The sequence below is a fragment of the Panicum virgatum genome, chromosome 1K (assembly GCF_016808335.1).
Source record: "Panicum virgatum strain AP13 chromosome 1K, P.virgatum_v5, whole genome shotgun sequence".
Classification (NCBI taxonomy): Eukaryota; Viridiplantae; Streptophyta; class Magnoliopsida; order Poales; family Poaceae; genus Panicum; species Panicum virgatum.
The window spans coordinates 55,685,283-55,702,310 of NC_053136.1; the positions used below are offsets into that span (position 1 = coordinate 55,685,283).

Here is a 17,028-nt window from a genome sequence, read left to right on the forward strand (position 1 = left end):
AGCCAGGGTCGCCGCCGCGCGGTCGCGGGGCCGTCCTGTGCGTGCGCGGGGGCCCCGCCGTGCGCCCCGGGGGCCGCCTGCCCGTCCCGGCCGCCTGCCCGTCCCGGCCGTAGGGCCCCGCCGCTAGCCGCCGGCCGGCCCCGCCGGAGGGGAGTGCCGCCGCGGCCTGCCGGCCGCGCCCTATGGCGTGCGGCGCAAAGCAGAGGAGGGGGCGAGCTGGGCTCCCTGGCAAGTGGGGCCCGGCTGTCAGCCCCCCCCCTCTTTTATGTTTTCCAATTTATGTTTTTATTCTAAATTCGGCTGAAAGTTCATAATTGTGTATAAAATCACAGAAAAATGCGAAAAATGCCAAACCAATTTTGGTAGGTTTCTAAAATAATGATCTTCAGAGGAAAAATACTGGTTCACGTGAATTGTCATTTTTTCTCTGATGAAAAATTCAATTTGTGTTTAACCTAGTTTATTTTGTACCACTTGTTCTATAGCTCTAAAAATTATGAAAAATTTGCAGTGGCTTACTCTTGGTACGTGTAATCCACTGTAAAAATTGCAGGTGCTAGTGATGTGCACTTTTGGGTAGATCTATTTATGTTCTTTTTCCTGGCTAGGGTTAGTTAATTGCTTTGATAGCAGTAGCTTATGTTGGAAAATTTTTGTGAGGCATGCCTACTGCTTTCGCGTTGATCTGGTTATTTGTTTCGTGCATGCAAAGCAAATTCCTGTTAATCCATGCTAACCTAAGTCGTTTTAGTAGTTGTTTTCGAAGGAAACACTTCAGGCTAAATGTTTAAACCTTGTTTTCACATCGTAAGCTCTTATGCATTGCTCTGTGTCCTATCTGTTGCATGACATATTTTATTCGTGTAGACGCCACGACCGACGCTGTCCACGAGCTAGTTGCTGAGCCGGTCCAGGAGCCACGAGCAGGAGAGCAGCAGGAGGTCGTCGTTGAGCACGCTCCAGCAGACTTTGTTAACCCCGCTGACCTGCAAGGCAAGCCCCGGAGCATAACCGTAATTTAAAATTATTCAATGTTTATTTAAGTATTGTGCATTTATGTTCTAGGAGTTGAATGGAACCATAGTATGCATGTTTTCCCTAGGTACCGTGGGCCTATACTAGTATGCAGGTGTCGATAGAAATGCTTTGCTAAATAGGATTTCGGTAGAAGTCGAGTGATTGCTGTCACTCGCAAGTTTAGGATCTTGATCCCTTAGCTTTGGCTTAGAAATACGTTGATGAGTAAAAAGAATTGGAGACCGGGCGGAAATGAGTTGGTTTATGTGAGAAAATGAACTCCCGCCTGTGTCGATTGAGGACCGTACCGTTGTTGGCCCTGATGACCGAGTTTGAACAGTACTAACCACATACCGGAAGTAGGAGGTAGTCGAAACCGGTAAGCTGTGTACCACATTACAGCGGTGATTTGAATTCCGCCATGCTACGCTGGGCGTGGGAGTTGGCGGGTGTTGGATAGGATGCCGCCTCCGGGTTCTCCGGGAGTTCACCGCGAGGGGCCCATCACCTGGGTTTTAGCAGGCGTAGTTCAGATGCCGTGGTAATGTGGAAACAGTTGACGCGCATGGCCCGGCGGGGTTTACATGTGTCGTGTGAGTTAGGTCCACCTTGCAAGGTTAAATCGGATCGATTCGCCGTTTCTCTCGGTTAAGAGAACCTTGGTCACTGCGTCACATCGTAGTAAGAAGTGGAATAAGTATTGAAAGGTAGCGATGGAATGCTTTACCTGTTGTTCTGAAGGTTTACTCTAATCTACCATGTGTGCTCTAGATGATTAGGCAAACTTAGTTAATACTTGAGATACTAAACGGAGCTAAAGTATTGAAAGTAAGGATTCACTTCTAGCAGCCTTTCAGCAAAAGAGCTCCAGAACCAAAAAGCCTTGCATGTCTAAGTAATGGGCTAAGTATACCCAGAGTCGGGTAAGCCTTGCTGAGTATTAGTATACTCAGGGTTGTTGTTGTAACCCTTCTGAGCAGGTTGTGTCCCGACGGACTTCGAGGAGATCTGTGCGTCCTGGATTGGACAGCCACTCCCTCCAGGTTGGACCGTCGAGTGGGCCCCGTCTTCCCCGTGAAGATTGGGCAGGTTGGCGTCACATCGGTGGGCAGGATGTGGAGCTCACCTTTTATCGTCGTCGTAGCTATCGTATTGTATTTCGAACTCAGTTTTAAACTTCCGCTGTGTGTTTGAACTCTGTTGTTTGTATTTAAACCTTTTATGTAAAACCTGTGTTGTAAATTAATTTGAAGATTTCTGTTGCTGGTAACACCTGTGCTCGTCTTCGTACGGGTCTAAGTGCAATTGTGATCCTGGAATACAGTAGTTTAATCGGGATTTTACCCGACAGCCTGTCAGGTTACACCGTTTTAAGTGCACAATAACTTGATTAAGTATTAAGATGATGGTTAGTGCATTTAAGCCGGTTTAATTTGGACGGTGCTGCTACAGCTGGCATCAGAGCTCTAAATTGCACTGGGGTGATTACCTGGCAACGATTTCGGGTTTTCGAAAAGTTGACGCTAGATGCGCTAAGGAATAGAATAGATAGTTCGTATGCCCTAATTATGTTATATAAGTTAGGTGGCAACTAAGTATCTATTTTATTCCAGCACTTCCAGCTTTTACTTTTTGTTAAACCTTATTTCGGTAACGACGCACCTACGCTAAGGTAAGCAAGGTAAGCATTCTGGTAGTCCTTAGAATAGCCCACGTGTTTCATACGTGCGCGGGTCCCGTATGTTGAGCATACGAGGAGGTGATAAGGCTCAATTCAAATGAGCCTGTCGCTATCTGCCGCCTGATATGGAGTGCGGATTTCATGTCGTGTGATTGTGATCACGGCCATTTCGTAAGGCAATGTTACGAGATGTAAACCTGTCATGCGGTTGGCCATGACCGTGACCCTTGGGACACGTCTACCCTTGGATGTCCCGTAAGGCGAGTGTACGGGAAGCGAATACGTTGTTATGACGTATGCAGCGCTGCCCATTCAGCGTCGAACGTCTGGGTGCCATCTCTATAGTGGATGGTAATGTATGTGTGAATATGTGGGAAACTGCATATGCGTTACCCGTGTGGCGTAGGACACATGGGGGCCGTTCGTGTGTGCTGGCACGAAGGGTCCAGAAATGGATATTTATACCTGTCTCTGTGTTCTTCTGCAGGAAACTAACCACGTAAGCGCGTTATAAAATCCTTGATCGTAGGAACGACTAGTCTATATATAGGGAGAGTACGTAAATGTGCCACCGATTGTTCTCGTATACCATATTCTGGTACTTGTTTGGGTGAGAAACGCTAGAACGTGGCATGCATCCTGCATCTTGCATTCCTGAGTTGTTGTTTATTTTTGTTACCTTCGGTAGCACTTCACAAAAATTTATTTGGATCACCATGTTTTTACTATGTGTTCTTAAAAATTTATTTGTGTTGCGTTGCCAAGTTTAAACCTGTTTCTTTTGAAAACTGTCACTTACGTTAGCGCTATGTGTTCTTACAGATGGCTAGCTTCACGCACGTGATCGTGGACGCTGAGGGTTGGGCGCATTCCAGTGCCCTCCACACCGGCCACTTTCCTCGTCTGCTGTGGCAGATGCTCAGGGCGTTTGACTACACTGAGCCCCCACAGTACTCCGGACACGAGTCTAGCTTGCTGGGCACCGAGCGCTGTCAGATGGTTGTAAAGATTCCTGCTTGCCCCGCTCGCTTGGACTGGGACTCGTGGCAGCTCACTGTCTATGGTAGGAAGCTGGCAGACTCCTGGGAGATTGCAGCTAGGAGGGCCATTGAGGAGTTCTCAGAAAAGCATAATGCAGAGGTGATAGATACTCCTTACAGTGTGTTTCCTCTGAGGGATGAGACCACTCAGGCCTATGCAGATCGGGTTAACCGCAACCTGAACATCATGATGCCCGACTACAGCGTCAGGACAGCACTCTCGTTCAGCTACTCCTCAGCTTTGAGCAACATGTATGAGCAGCTTCGTGAGGAGAATGCGATATGCAGGAGCAAGGCTCGAGAGGCTCACCTCCATGAGCAGCACATGCTTGGTACCCAGGACAAGATCAAGACCCTGAAGGCCAAGTCTAGAGCAAGGAAGATCAGGATTCAGGAGTTGCAGGAGGAGTTAGAGAACAGGACTCAGATGGTGCAGCACCTTGAGGGGCAGCTTCAGCAGGCCCAGGAGTGGATTGAGGACGCCCAGGCTCAGGTGCAGGCAGCAGCAGAGATGGAGGCTGATGCAGCAGAGGAGGAGCCAGAAGAAGAAGAAGAGGAAGAGGACCCTGAGGAGATCGAGGGAGTGTCTGGAGTCGAGTCGGGACCTGGGACTCCGTGAGGACGTGGATGGATAGTGTTGATTCTCCCCTTGTAGTGTAGCCTTACTGTAGGATAGTTGGGTAGGATGACCAACATAGAGCTTTAGGCTAACCTTGGGTTGAGAATTCTTTTGTGGCTCAGTAGTTTGAGTCATGTAGGATAACCCCTCGCTAGTGTGGTGTGTAGCCGGGTCGTGTAAGACCCCGTAGGGGTGTGTTGTAGGGTCGTTTGTGAACCCTTCTCCCATGTTAGTTTGTTGCCGTAGCACGGCTTGGGTTGTACTGAACCTTGTTCCAGCTGAAGCAGCGTGGCTGCTTATTGTAAATTTTACTTCCGTAATGATCTTTTCTGTCAGTGTGTGAATTTTCAGATTTGAGTTGTGTTTGGATCGTCTTCGAATCTGAAACATTGTTGCGCGAGGTTCAGTTTTGCATACGTTAGAGCTACGTTGGACGAAACTTGTTGTGTTGATGCATTTTCAACCAAAGCAAGTAAATTTTAATTCCCTTGGTGAACCATCTCGCGAGAGAAATGATTCATGCCGTGTGTTCATATTATATATGTACATTCTTTACTTGCATGGATTAGTCTTGCTAGCGAAATGGCTAACCAGGGGAATGATTCTTTTTGCAGATGGGTGATAATCATGACAATGACAATCACGAGGCACTGCCCCAGCAACCTCCCTCTTTGGCTCAAGCCGTTGCAGCTCTTATCGCTGACCGCAACGAGCAGACGGAGTTAATAAGGCAACTGGTGCAAGCCCAAGTCAATGCCGGCAGAGGTCGACATGCTCCCCCGCTAGCACCAGCAGAAACTGACTATGTCGGTTTTCTGGCCACCCAGCCACCTCTGTTCCATAAGGCCGATGATCCCCTTGAGGCTGATGCCTGGATTCGCACCATTGAGGATAAGTTCAGCATCCTCAATTGCACAGAGATGGACAAAGCCGCCTTTGCAGCGCAACAGCTGCGAGGACCTGCGAAAATATGGTGGGTCAATCATAAGGCTTTACTTCCCGCTGGTACACGTCTCACTTGGGATGAGTTTGTGGCAGCGTTTAAAGCTCACCACATCCCTACGAGCTTAATGAGGCGAAAGATGGCAGAGTTCCTAGCCCTGAAACAAGGGACTAACACCGTGCTGCAATATGCTCAAACCTTCAATCAGCTATCTCAGTACGGCGGTTTTCATGTGGATACTGATGAGAAGAAGCAGGATTGCTTCAGAAGGGGACTCAGCACAAAACTTCAGGACAAGCTAGCTCTCACCACGTGCAATAACTTTACTGATCTGGTTAATAAGGCCATCACGCAGGAAGATGCCACGCTGGCACACAAAGCTGATAAGAAGAGAAAAGCACCTGCTGGATCCTCCAGCAATGCACCCCAGAGGTACAAGCTGGTTCAGACAGGGAATCAGCAGGCTTCAAACCGTCCTCCACAGCAGGGCCGTTGGGTCGCTAGGCCACCCCAGCAACAGCAGCCGTGGGTACCTCGTTTCCCGACACAACAGCAGAGGCCGCTAATGCTACAAGCTCCACGCCCCAACAACTACCCTTGTTACAATTGTGGTAACCTGGGGCACTTTGCACGAGACTGCCGTCTGCCACCTCGGCAGAATATCTACAAGACTCCAGCACTGAGTCAAAGTTCCAGCCAGAAGGATCATAAAAAGAAGGTTGTACCTGCCAAGACTGGTCGTGTGAACTACACCACTTTGGAGGAAGTCCCGGAGGGCACTCAAGTGATGGCGGGTACGTTCTCCGTTAATCACTGCCCCGTTACTGTGCTATTTGATTCTGGAGCATCTCATAACTTTATCAGTGAAGCATGTGTGACACGACTTCACTTACAAGTAACATGCCTAGAGAAACCCTACGTTATTCAGACACCTGGCACCCGGTTAAATGCTGGCCAAGTAGTTCGAAATGTTCCCCTTACCTTGGGTGGGAAAAATTTTCCACTCACTCCCATTGTCCTTCCAAGTCAAGGGATAGATATCATACTTGGAATGAATTGGATGAAGAAGCATGGCGTTATCATCAATACCTCTTCTCGTATCCTTCAGTTCAACTCTTCCATGTATGGTTCTATGGAAATCCATCTTTCCCAGCATGCAATTCCAGCCACTGTCATATACCATCTTGAGGGAAAAATCCTAGAGGTAATTCCAGTGGTTTGTGAATACCCCGATGTGTTTCCGGAGGACTTGCCAGGCATGCCTCCCGATCGGGATATTGAGTTTGTCATTGAGTTACAACCTGGCACAGCGCCTATATCTCGAAGGCCATATCGAATGACTCCGAATGAGTTAGCTGAATTAAAAATCCAGTTACAAGAGTTGCTGGATAAAGGCTATATCCGACCGAGCACCTCACCTTGGGGTTGCCCGGCTCTGTTCGTAAAGAAGAAAGATCACGGGCTGAGGCTATGTGTGGATTACCGACCTCTGAATGCAGTGACCATCAAAAACAAATATCCACTTCCTCGTATTGATATTCTTTTTGATCAACTAGCCGGAGCTAAGGTATTCTCAAAAATAGATCTTCGATCTGGCTATCATCAGATAAAAATCAGACCGGTGGATATACCAAAAACAGCATTTTCTACTCGTTATGGGTTATATGAGTATTTGGTGATGTCCTTCGGATTAACTAATGCTCCCGCTTATTTCATGTACCTCATGAATTCTGTATTTATGCCGGAGTTAGACAAGTTCGTCGTGGTCTTCATTGATGACATCTTGATCTACTCCAAGAATGAGGAAGAACATACCCAGCATCTTCATATAGTACTTCAGCGTCTGAGAGAGCACCAACTTTATGCCAAATTCAGCAAGTGTGACTTCTGGCTGAAGGAAGTACCATTCCTCGGTCACGTCATATCTGCTGAGGGCATCTCTGTGGATCCCAGTAAAGTACAGGATGTACTCGATTGGGAAGCTCCCACTTCAGTTCCTGAAATCCGCAGTTTCTTGGGTTTAGCTGGGTATTATCGACGATTTATTCCAGAATTCTCCCGAATTGCGAAGCCGATGACTGAACTTCTGAAAAAGGGTGTCAAGTTCTATTGGAGTAATCAATGTGAGGAAGCTTTCCAGAAATTGAAGACACTTCTCACTTCTGCTCCAATCTTGGCCCAACCAGATACTACAAAACCATTCGATGTCTACTGTGATGCCTCAGGCACAGGACTTGGCTGTGTTCTGATGCAGGAGAACCGAGTGATTGCTTATGCATCTCGATCGCTCAAGCGTCACGAAGAAAACTATCCCACTCATGATCTTGAATTAGCAGCTGTGGTCCATTCACTGAAGATCTAGCGACACTATCTTTTAGGTTCATTGTGCAACATCTATACCGATCACAAGAGCCTCAAATATCTGTTCACTCAAGCTGATTTGAACATGCGTCAAAGAAGATGGCTTGAGTTGATTAAAGATTATGAGCTCGAAGTGCATTATCATCCTGGCAAGGCAAATGTAGTTGCTGATGCGCTAAGTCGCAAAGCTCACTGTCATTGCATCTCAGCTATACCATTAAGCGAATCTCTTTGCTTTGAAATGGAAAAGCTGAACTTAAGTATTGTACCACATGGCACATTGGCTCATCTAGAGCTTACTCCTACTCTTCGTGATCTCATCATAGCGGCACAAAAGCTAGATAAAGGGGTGAAGGAAATTCAGAGAAGACTATCAGAAGGAGACCCTAAAGTGAATTGCTTCCACCATGATACTGAGAATGTATTATGGTTCAAGAACCGATTAGTGGTGCCTAAGAATTTTGAGCTTAGAAAACAGATCCTTGATGAAGCCCATACTTCACGACTATCAATTCATCCGGGTAGCAACAAGATGTACCAAGATCTGAAGCAACGATTTTGGTGGACTCGGATGAAAAGGGAAATAGCCAAGTATGTGTCAGAATGTGATATCTGTCGGAGGGTTAAAGCCAGTCATCTCAGACCCGCTGGGACTCTTCAACCCTTGAGTATTCCTGAATGGAAATGGAAGACATTAGTATGGACTTTATAGTTGGCCTGCCTCGAACTCAAAAGGGATACGATTCTATTTGGGTTGTGGTCGACAGGTTAACCAAGTCAGCACATTTTCTGCCAGTTAGTACTCGTTATTCCACAAAAAGATATGCGGAGTTATATGTTGAGCGTATCTTATGCCTGCATGGTATACCCAAGACTATCATCTCTGATCGTGGTAGCCAATTCACTGCTCGCTTCTGGGAACAATTGCATACTTGCTTAGGAACTCGGGTGATTCGCAGCTCTGCTTACCACCCTCAAACAGATGGCCAAACAGAGAGAATTAATCAGATTCTGGAAGATATGCTTCGTGCATGTGTCTTGACCTATCCACAGAAATGGGATCAATGTTTGCCATTAGCTGAATTTTCTTATAACAATAGTTATCAAGAAAGCATCAAAATGGCTCCATTTGAAGCCTTATACGGTCGTCGATGTCGTACACCTCTGAATTGGTCTGAAACTGGGGAAAGAACAATCTTTGGGCCCGACATGGTTCAAGAGGCCGAAGAACAAGTCCGCCTTATCCAAGCCAACTTAAAGATTGCACAATCTCGACAGAAGAGCTATGCAGATAAAAGAAGAGATCCACTCGTCTTTAAGGTCGGTGATCACGTCTATCTGAAAGTATCACCTTGGAAAGGCGTGCAAAGGTTTGGAATAAAAGGAAAGTTAGCTCCCCGCTACATCGGTCCATATCCAATTGTGGAACGATGCGGTCCTGTGGCTTATCGGTTGGATCTTCCAGCGAATCTTTCTGCAGTTCATGACATCTTCCATGTGTCACAACTCAGACTGTGCCTTAGAATTCCGACGGAAGCTGTTGAAAGTGACTCGATTCAATTAGAGTCTGATCTCACTTATTCTGAGCATCCTATCAAGATTATCGATCGCAAGGATCGAGTTACTCGTCGCACAACCAACCGATTCTACAAAGTTCAATGGAGTAATCACTCCGAAGATGAAGCGACTTGGGAGAAGGAAGAATTTCTGAAATCCAAGTATCCGGAGTTTTTAAACGCTCATCCAGGTACTACATCTCCGAACCCTTTCCGCCTGTTGAATTTTCTCATGCTTGAATCTCGGGACGAGATTCTTTTAAGGGGGGAAGGCTGTAACACCCCTGTGTTAATCGTCCTGCTAATCACGATTTATCTCGCTAATCGTGGACTCAAATTCGTCGTTAACGCTAATCGCGTTCGCTTAGTAAACATCTAGTTAGCCGTGTTCGATCTCGTTTTTGTCCTTGATCTGAGCTCCAAATCAACTTCCGCCCAAAACGAAAGTTGTAGATCTTTTAATCCTCTACAACTTCTATTTTGGCCAAATTTCATGTTCCCATACGAAATTTGGAGTTTCAACTGTTCGAACTCGAGCAAAAATCATTTAAACGAAGAAACAGTGCATCTCCTGTGCTCGGCACTGTGCCGCCCCGACGCCATACCGGCGTCTGGTCGCCGGCGAGCGACGCCACGCGTCGGCAATCGCGCCCTGACGCCGCTCTTCACCTAGCACTGGCCTGGAAGCTTCCGTTCAGTCCATCCCTATCCCTTTCCCGAGTTGTTGCGCAGAGCACGAGCTCGAGTCGCCGCCGTTCGTCGCGCCGGCCACGGCTCGCCGTCCCGCCTCGATTCGTCGCACCCCAAGCTGCGCAACCTCGCCCCGACCTCACTCCGTTCCATCCCGTGCCTGCTCGAGTCGTTTCCCCGGCCGAAATCGAGCTGCAGAACTTCGTCCGCCATTGCCGTCGCCCCGAACTCCACCCCGCGCCGTCGAGCTCCCTCTCCGAGGTCTTCTCCGCCCAAATCGAGCCCCTGGTGAGCTCCACCGCGCTCTCCTCTCTCTTCCTGACCCTTTCCCCGGCCTAATCCGCGGCCGCCGCCGTCGAAGCGCCGCCGCGCCGCCGCGAACGCGCCGCCACCCTCACTGTGCACGCCGCCGGAGCTCTCTGCTCCTCCCTGGGCGCCACCTCCGCGCGCCCTAGGGCCGCTCGGCCTCCCCGTAGCTCGCGCCGCCCCTTGCCGCGGCAGCCTTGCGCCGCCGGAGCCGGAACGGCTCGGCGCCGCCGCTAGCCGCCGCCGCCCCCAGCCAGGGTCGCCGCCGCGCGGTCGCGGGGCCGTCCTGTGCGTGCGCGGGGGCCCCGCCGTGCGCCCCGGGGGCCGCCTGCCCGTCCCGGCCGCCTGCCCGTCCCGGCCGTAGGGCCCCGCCGCTAGCCGCCGGCCGGCCCCGCCGGAGGGGAGTGCCGCCGCGGCCTGCCGGCCGCGCCCTATGGCGTGCGGCGCAAAGCAGAGGAGGGGGCGAGCTGGGCTCCCTGGCAAGTGGGGCCCGGCTGTCAGCCCCCCCCTCTTTTATGTTTTCCAATTTATGTTTTTATTCTAAATTCGGCTGAAAGTTCATAATTGTGTATAAAATCACAGAAAAATGCGAAAAATGCCAAACCAATTTTGTTAGGTTTCTAAAATAATGATCTTCAGAGGAAAAATACTGGTTCACGTGAATTGTCATTTTTTCTCTGATGAAAAATTCAATTTGTGTTTAACCTAGTTTATTTTGTACCACTTGTTCTATAGCTCTAAAAATTATGAAAAATTTGCAGTGGCTTACTCTTGGTACGTGTAATCCACTGTAAAAATTGCAGGTGCTAGTGATGTGCACTTTTGGGTAGATCTATTTATGTTCTTTTTCCTGGCTAGGGTTAGTTAATTGCTTTGATAGCAGTAGCTTATGTTGGAAAATTTTTGTGAGGCATGCCTACTGCTTTCGCGTTGATCTGGTTATTTGTTTCGTGCATGCAAAGCAAATTCCTGTTAATCCATGCTAACCTAAGTCGTTTTAGTAGTTGTTTTCGAAGGAAACACTTCAGGCTAAATGTTTAAACCTTGTTTTCACATCGTAAGCTCTTATGCATTGCTCTGTGTCCTATCTGTTGCATGACATATTTTATTCGTGTAGACGCCACGACCGACGCTGTCCACGAGCTAGTTGCTGAGCCGGTCCAGGAGCCACGAGCAGGAGAGCAGCAGGAGGTCGTCGTTGAGCACGCTCCAGCAGACTTTGTTAACCCCGCTGACCTGCAAGGCAAGCCCCGGAGCATAACCGTAATTTAAAATTATTCAATGTTTATTTAAGTATTGTGCATTTATGTTCTAGGAGTTGAATGGAACCATAGTATGCATGTTTTCCCTAGGTACCGTGGGCCTATACTAGTATGCAGGTGTCGATAGAAATGCTTTGCTAAATAGGATTTCGGTAGAAGTCGAGTGATTGCTGTCACTCGCAAGTTTAGGATCTTGATCCCTTAGCTTTGGCTTAGAAATACGTTGATGAGTAAAAAGAATTGGAGACCGGGCGGAAATGAGTTGGTTTATGTGAGAAAATGAACTCCCGCCTGTGTCGATTGAGGACCGTACCGTTGTTGGCCCTGATGACCGAGTTTGAACAGTACTAACCACATACCGGAAGTAGGAGGTAGTCGAAACCGGTAAGCTGTGTACCACATTACAGCGGTGATTTGAATTCCGCCATGCTACGCTGGGCGTGGGAGTTGGCGGGTGTTGGATAGGATGCCGCCTCCGGGTTCTCCGGGAGTTCACCGCGAGGGGCCCATCACCTGGGTTTTAGCAGGCGTAGTTCAGATGCCGTGGTAATGTGGAAACAGTTGACGCGCATGGCCCGGCGGGGTTTACATGTGTCGTGTGAGTTAGGTCCACCTTGCAAGGTTAAATCGGATCGATTCGCCGTTTCTCTCGGTTAAGAGAACCTTGGTCACTGCGTCACATCGTAGTAAGAAGTGGAATAAGTATTGAAAGGTAGCGATGGAATGCTTTACCTGTTGTTCTGAAGGTTTACTCTAATCTACCATGTGTGCTCTAGATGATTAGGCAAACTTAGTTAATACTTGAGATACTAAACGGAGCTAAAGTATTGAAAGTAAGGATTCACTTCTAGCAGCCTTTCAGCAAAAGAGCTCCAGAACCAAAAAGCCTTGCATGTCTAAGTAATGGGCTAAGTATACCCAGAGTCGGGTAAGCCTTGCTGAGTATTAGTATACTCAGGGTTGTTGTTGTAACCCTTCTGAGCAGGTTGTGTCCCGACGGACTTCGAGGAGATCTGTGCGTCCTGGATTGGACAGCCACTCCCTCCAGGTTGGACCGTCGAGTGGGCCCCGTCTTCCCCGTGAAGATTGGGCAGGTTGGCGTCACATCGGTGGGCAGGATGTGGAGCTCACCTTTTATCGTCGTCGTAGCTATCGTATTGTATTTCGAACTCAGTTTTAAACTTCCGCTGTGTGTTTGAACTCTGTTGTTTGTATTTAAACCTTTTATGTAAAACCTGTGTTGTAAATTAATTTGAAGATTTCTGTTGCTGGTAACACCTGTGCTCGTCTTCGTACGGGTCTAAGTGCAATTGTGATCCTGGAATACAGTAGTTTAATCGGGATTTTACCCGACAGCCTGTCAGGTTACACCGTTTTAAGTGCACAGTAACTTGATTAAGTATTAAGATGATGGTTAGTGCATTTAAGCCGGTTTAATTTGGACGGTGCTGCTACAATGACAGTCGCCGTTGCTCGCGCAGGAGGGAGAGAGAGTGGGAAGGGGAGGCGAGCTCGGAGCCTCCGCTGCCGTGCAGCCTCCACCGCGCCGCTAGCGCACGGGCCTCCGCCGCGCCGCCGCGCGAAGGAGCCGTGGGGGCGGGCCGGGTGGCAGAGGAGCAGGAGAGGGAGTGAAGAGCAGGGGAAGGAGCCGTCGCCCGCAGCGCCCGCCGGGGGCCGCGGCCGAGCTCCGCTCGCGGCGCTGCCGAGCTCCGCCCGCACTGCGCGCTAGGGGCCGCGACCGAGTCCGCCCGCGCCGCCGCCAGGGGGACTGCGGCCGAGCTCTGCCCGGAGCAGGGGAGGAGCCGTGGGCGAGGAGGAGGAAGGGCGCGGAGGAGAAGCCGGCGTGCGCCCCACCCCGCCCTCTCGCCCAGTCCGTGCCACTCCGCCTTCGCCTTCGCCGCTCCCCGCCCTCCTGCGCGCACCACCGCTCCCCGCCCTCCTGCGAGCGCCACCGCCTCGTCGCTCCGGCCGCCGCGCACCGCGCGTCCGCCTGCGTCCGTGGGAGGAAGGGAGGCCTGGGCGGCCGGGGCTCCATCGACGGGTAAGCCGGAGGAGGTCCGCGCGGGCACAGCGCCGCCGCCGCGGCCGACATCGAGGCCGGCGGCGCCGACGCGTGCGGGCGCGTGGTGGCGGGGAGGAAGAGAAGATAGGGGGTATTTTGGTAATTACCGGTGGCTAAAGACACGTAAGAGTGCCAAAGTGACAGCCACGTCAGAAACATGTGCCGCGTCATAGCAAAACCGGAGTGGTTTTGGTTTAAGGGTGTTTTTTGCACGGTTTGGTTAGTTTAAGGGTGTGAGATGTCCGGTTTCGTAGTTCAGGGTCCAAAATCGGGCGATCGTGATAGACTTTTCCCTAACAAGAAAGGGGCTAGCACCTGAAATGAAGTCTCGGCAGCCACTTCCACTTGCAGAGGATCACTGGGGCTAAACGTACTATACGTACTAGTAGTGCACCCAGCTTAATTAGCACGGCAGAAGCGCCCGAGCCAAACACTGCTAGTACTCCACCGGCCGGCCCGGAAGCTGAGCGCGCTGATCGATCGATCGATCGAGTTGCTCGATCATCTACCCCGGCCAGGTAGCTGCATTCAAAGCTAGCTAGCTAGCTAGTCGTCGCCCAAACCAAATCCTGAGGGCGTCCGCAATGGCCAGTTATTTAACCAAATTCTAAGTAGGTTTGATGTGGCACTAAAAAAATAGGGGAGAGAGTAGTCACTAGTAATGAGCAAATAGCTGATCTATTTTATATAATTGAAGAACCTGTGAGAGAAACATGTGGGTCCAATAATATAAAATAGTCTTACTTTTTATTTTTCACTTCTACATCAGCAGACTACGTAGCTAGCTATTACCATTACGGAGTATCTAAACACATAAACACAAGAGATGAGAGGGATCGGAGGGCACGCATGCCACCGCCACCCAAGCCAATTACCTGCTACAAACACCGTACCAAACTGGCCGGACCCGGACTAGTCGTCCCCCCACACCCGGCCCGCAGACACGGCGATACATGCATTATGGAGCAACGACTTGGCTGTCCCGTCGTATCACAGTCACACATCTCAAGTTCAATCCTAATGAGTCCAATCCTAAATGTGTTAGTTTGCATTGTGTCAGCACGTACGCAAGAGCTAGCATCAAGCTTCAACTTCGTCAGTTTACATACGAGTATACGCTTAAAGTTCACCGGTTGTACTTTATTATTAGGGCACCCGCAACGGTCTGGCGATTTGGGCAGGAGAGAGAGAAAGATAGCAGGTGCCGGGGAAGAGCGCGCGTGAGAGGGAACTCTCTCGGCCAGTGTGCGAGCTAGAGATGAACTCGTCGCTAGCGACCACTGTACAGCCATTGTTTATCGATTAAAAGAATCAAATCTCCAGCCGAATCGTCGATTGCGGACGCCCTTAGAAGTTTGGAAGGCGTCTCTGTTACTACACTCTCGGATGCATGCACAGCAGGTCTGCATAATTTATAGTAGGTTGGCAAGGGGGGAAAAGGCAAAAAGAGATGCACTTTACCTCGTCAGTTCAGGTAACTCCAAGATATATTATTGCATGCTTCTTAATTGGTGGTCTTGCCGTCTTGGCCTGCATGCTCTTGCTTATTCAACAATGTCTACCTCATGCAATATGCATGCATGGTGCAACCGTCCAATGAATCACATATATTATTAGCCGCAATCTTAGAGCACCAAGCAAGCGGACAGATCGATGGATCTCGATGGTCTCAATAATAATGCAGGCACACACTTGGTGGGCTGGGCTATTGTAGGTACTCCATGCATGCATCTAGAAACGAGCAAAGGCAACCACATCAGTACGTCTGTACGCTATATTATTATACACCCCAATTTCCTTCTGTTAAACATACAGCAGGATTGGACCACACCACTGCTCATACATACCAAACCTTATTCACGAGCCTAGCTAGCTACTTGCTTCTATGCACAAGCAAGCAAGCTACTCCCTCCGTTTCAAATTATAAGTTGTTTCTAAACATGCACGTACGGCCTCGAACCCAATACAACGTGGCAGAGTGGTGGCAGTATCATGCTTCAAATAATCTTGGCGATCATAATTCAGACTTTCAGAGAGATGGTTCAAGCCTGTGATTTGTATTAGTTAGGTGATACTACCCGGCAACATGGCAGATTTCCTAAGCAGCCACATCTCTATCTACGATTTATGCACCAAACCAGGGCATTTTATAGGGCCACGCCATCTCTTTTTCTCTCTAGCGTTGGATGAAAAACTAACGTCATCGAACGCTTCAACGTGGCTTGTACATACTGGCACTTCTAAAGTCTTCTTGAAGTCTCTTGCTTGCATCCTCTCTTCCCTTACCTGCTGCTTCTTTGCGTCCCTGCCACCGTCGCAATCGGAGCGCTCACGAAATCTCCCGTCAAACAAAGAGGCCACCAGCGCATCCTGGATGCTCCACCGGCCGACGGTGCCGCGACGCTCCACCTGGGCGCTCCGACAGCCGCCTGCGCTGGGCAGCTCCGTCCGGTGGCATGCCTGCTCGGCCGCAACGATCAGTCAGGCAGGCGGAGGGGTCTGGGATGGCTGCGCCGGCAGACGGCAGCGAGCTCCTTTCGCCTGGTAATGCCCTCCACTGACTGCTCCCACCGAGCGGCCTCTGATGCTGCAGTGCACTGTTCATCCTTAGCTGCTCTCTCCTCGATGAGTCAATTAGCTAGCATCGTTAATCTCGGCAGCACACAATTATTAATCGTATTGGAAGACCAAACAGTATCTTATCATTGATGCATTTATCTGTATTCTCATTTCAGTTTCACTTAACTTGCGTATATAAACCTGATTTGTATCATTGCACATCGAAGGAAAAATTCTCCGATTATAGCCTAAGAATACTAAATACTTAGATATGGAGTTTGCTAATGTTCTGACAGGCTGATCAGAAAAACAGAGAAAAAAACATGGGTTACTTTTCTGGCTTTGTATTTGATCCCACAACTATGATTACTAATGAGTGCCCGCCAGTCAGATTTCTATATGTGGTGCTATGCAATTCCCATGGCTTCAATTTCAATACTTATTCCAACAAATCTTTCGACAGCCCTAAACATATGTAGGAACCATACAATAGTATACATGTTGAAATGACAGCTTACAAGATACCTATCTTTTGGGAAGAAAGATTGATGTTTGTAAGTGGCATTTAAGTACCTACTGACTTGCTTTTGTTTTGCTGATCAACCACCTAATTGAAGATCAAAGCTGCCAGACACTTGGAGGCGTTCTCTATTCCGTTAATTGCTCTTGCAACCTGGAAGCAAGCAATTTATTTATGCAATACAAGTACGTTTTTAGCTTCAGCTGCAAGAGAGTATCCTTCCTAGAATATCTCTATGAAAGGGGCTAAGTGCTGTCGTCCCCCATTTGCTTGCAAGCTCACAACTGGTTGATGTTGTCTGCATGCAGATAGCATAAGTGCAGTTTCTCTCTGATGTTGTATATGCTGAAGAACTAGCCAGCACTGTAGGACAAATAGATGGTATGTTAAAGATACTAGCAATTGTGGATCA

General features: G+C 49.1%; 1 long non-coding RNA gene across 1 annotated transcript; it reads left to right on the forward strand.

Annotated features, from left to right (window-relative positions):
• Window positions 1-15,674: 15,674 nt before the first annotated feature.
• Window positions 15,675-17,028, forward strand: LOC120658030. Its single transcript, XR_005668488.1, has 2 exons — window positions 15,675-16,081; window positions 16,714-17,028. It is a non-coding gene; the product is annotated as an uncharacterized LOC120658030 (long non-coding RNA).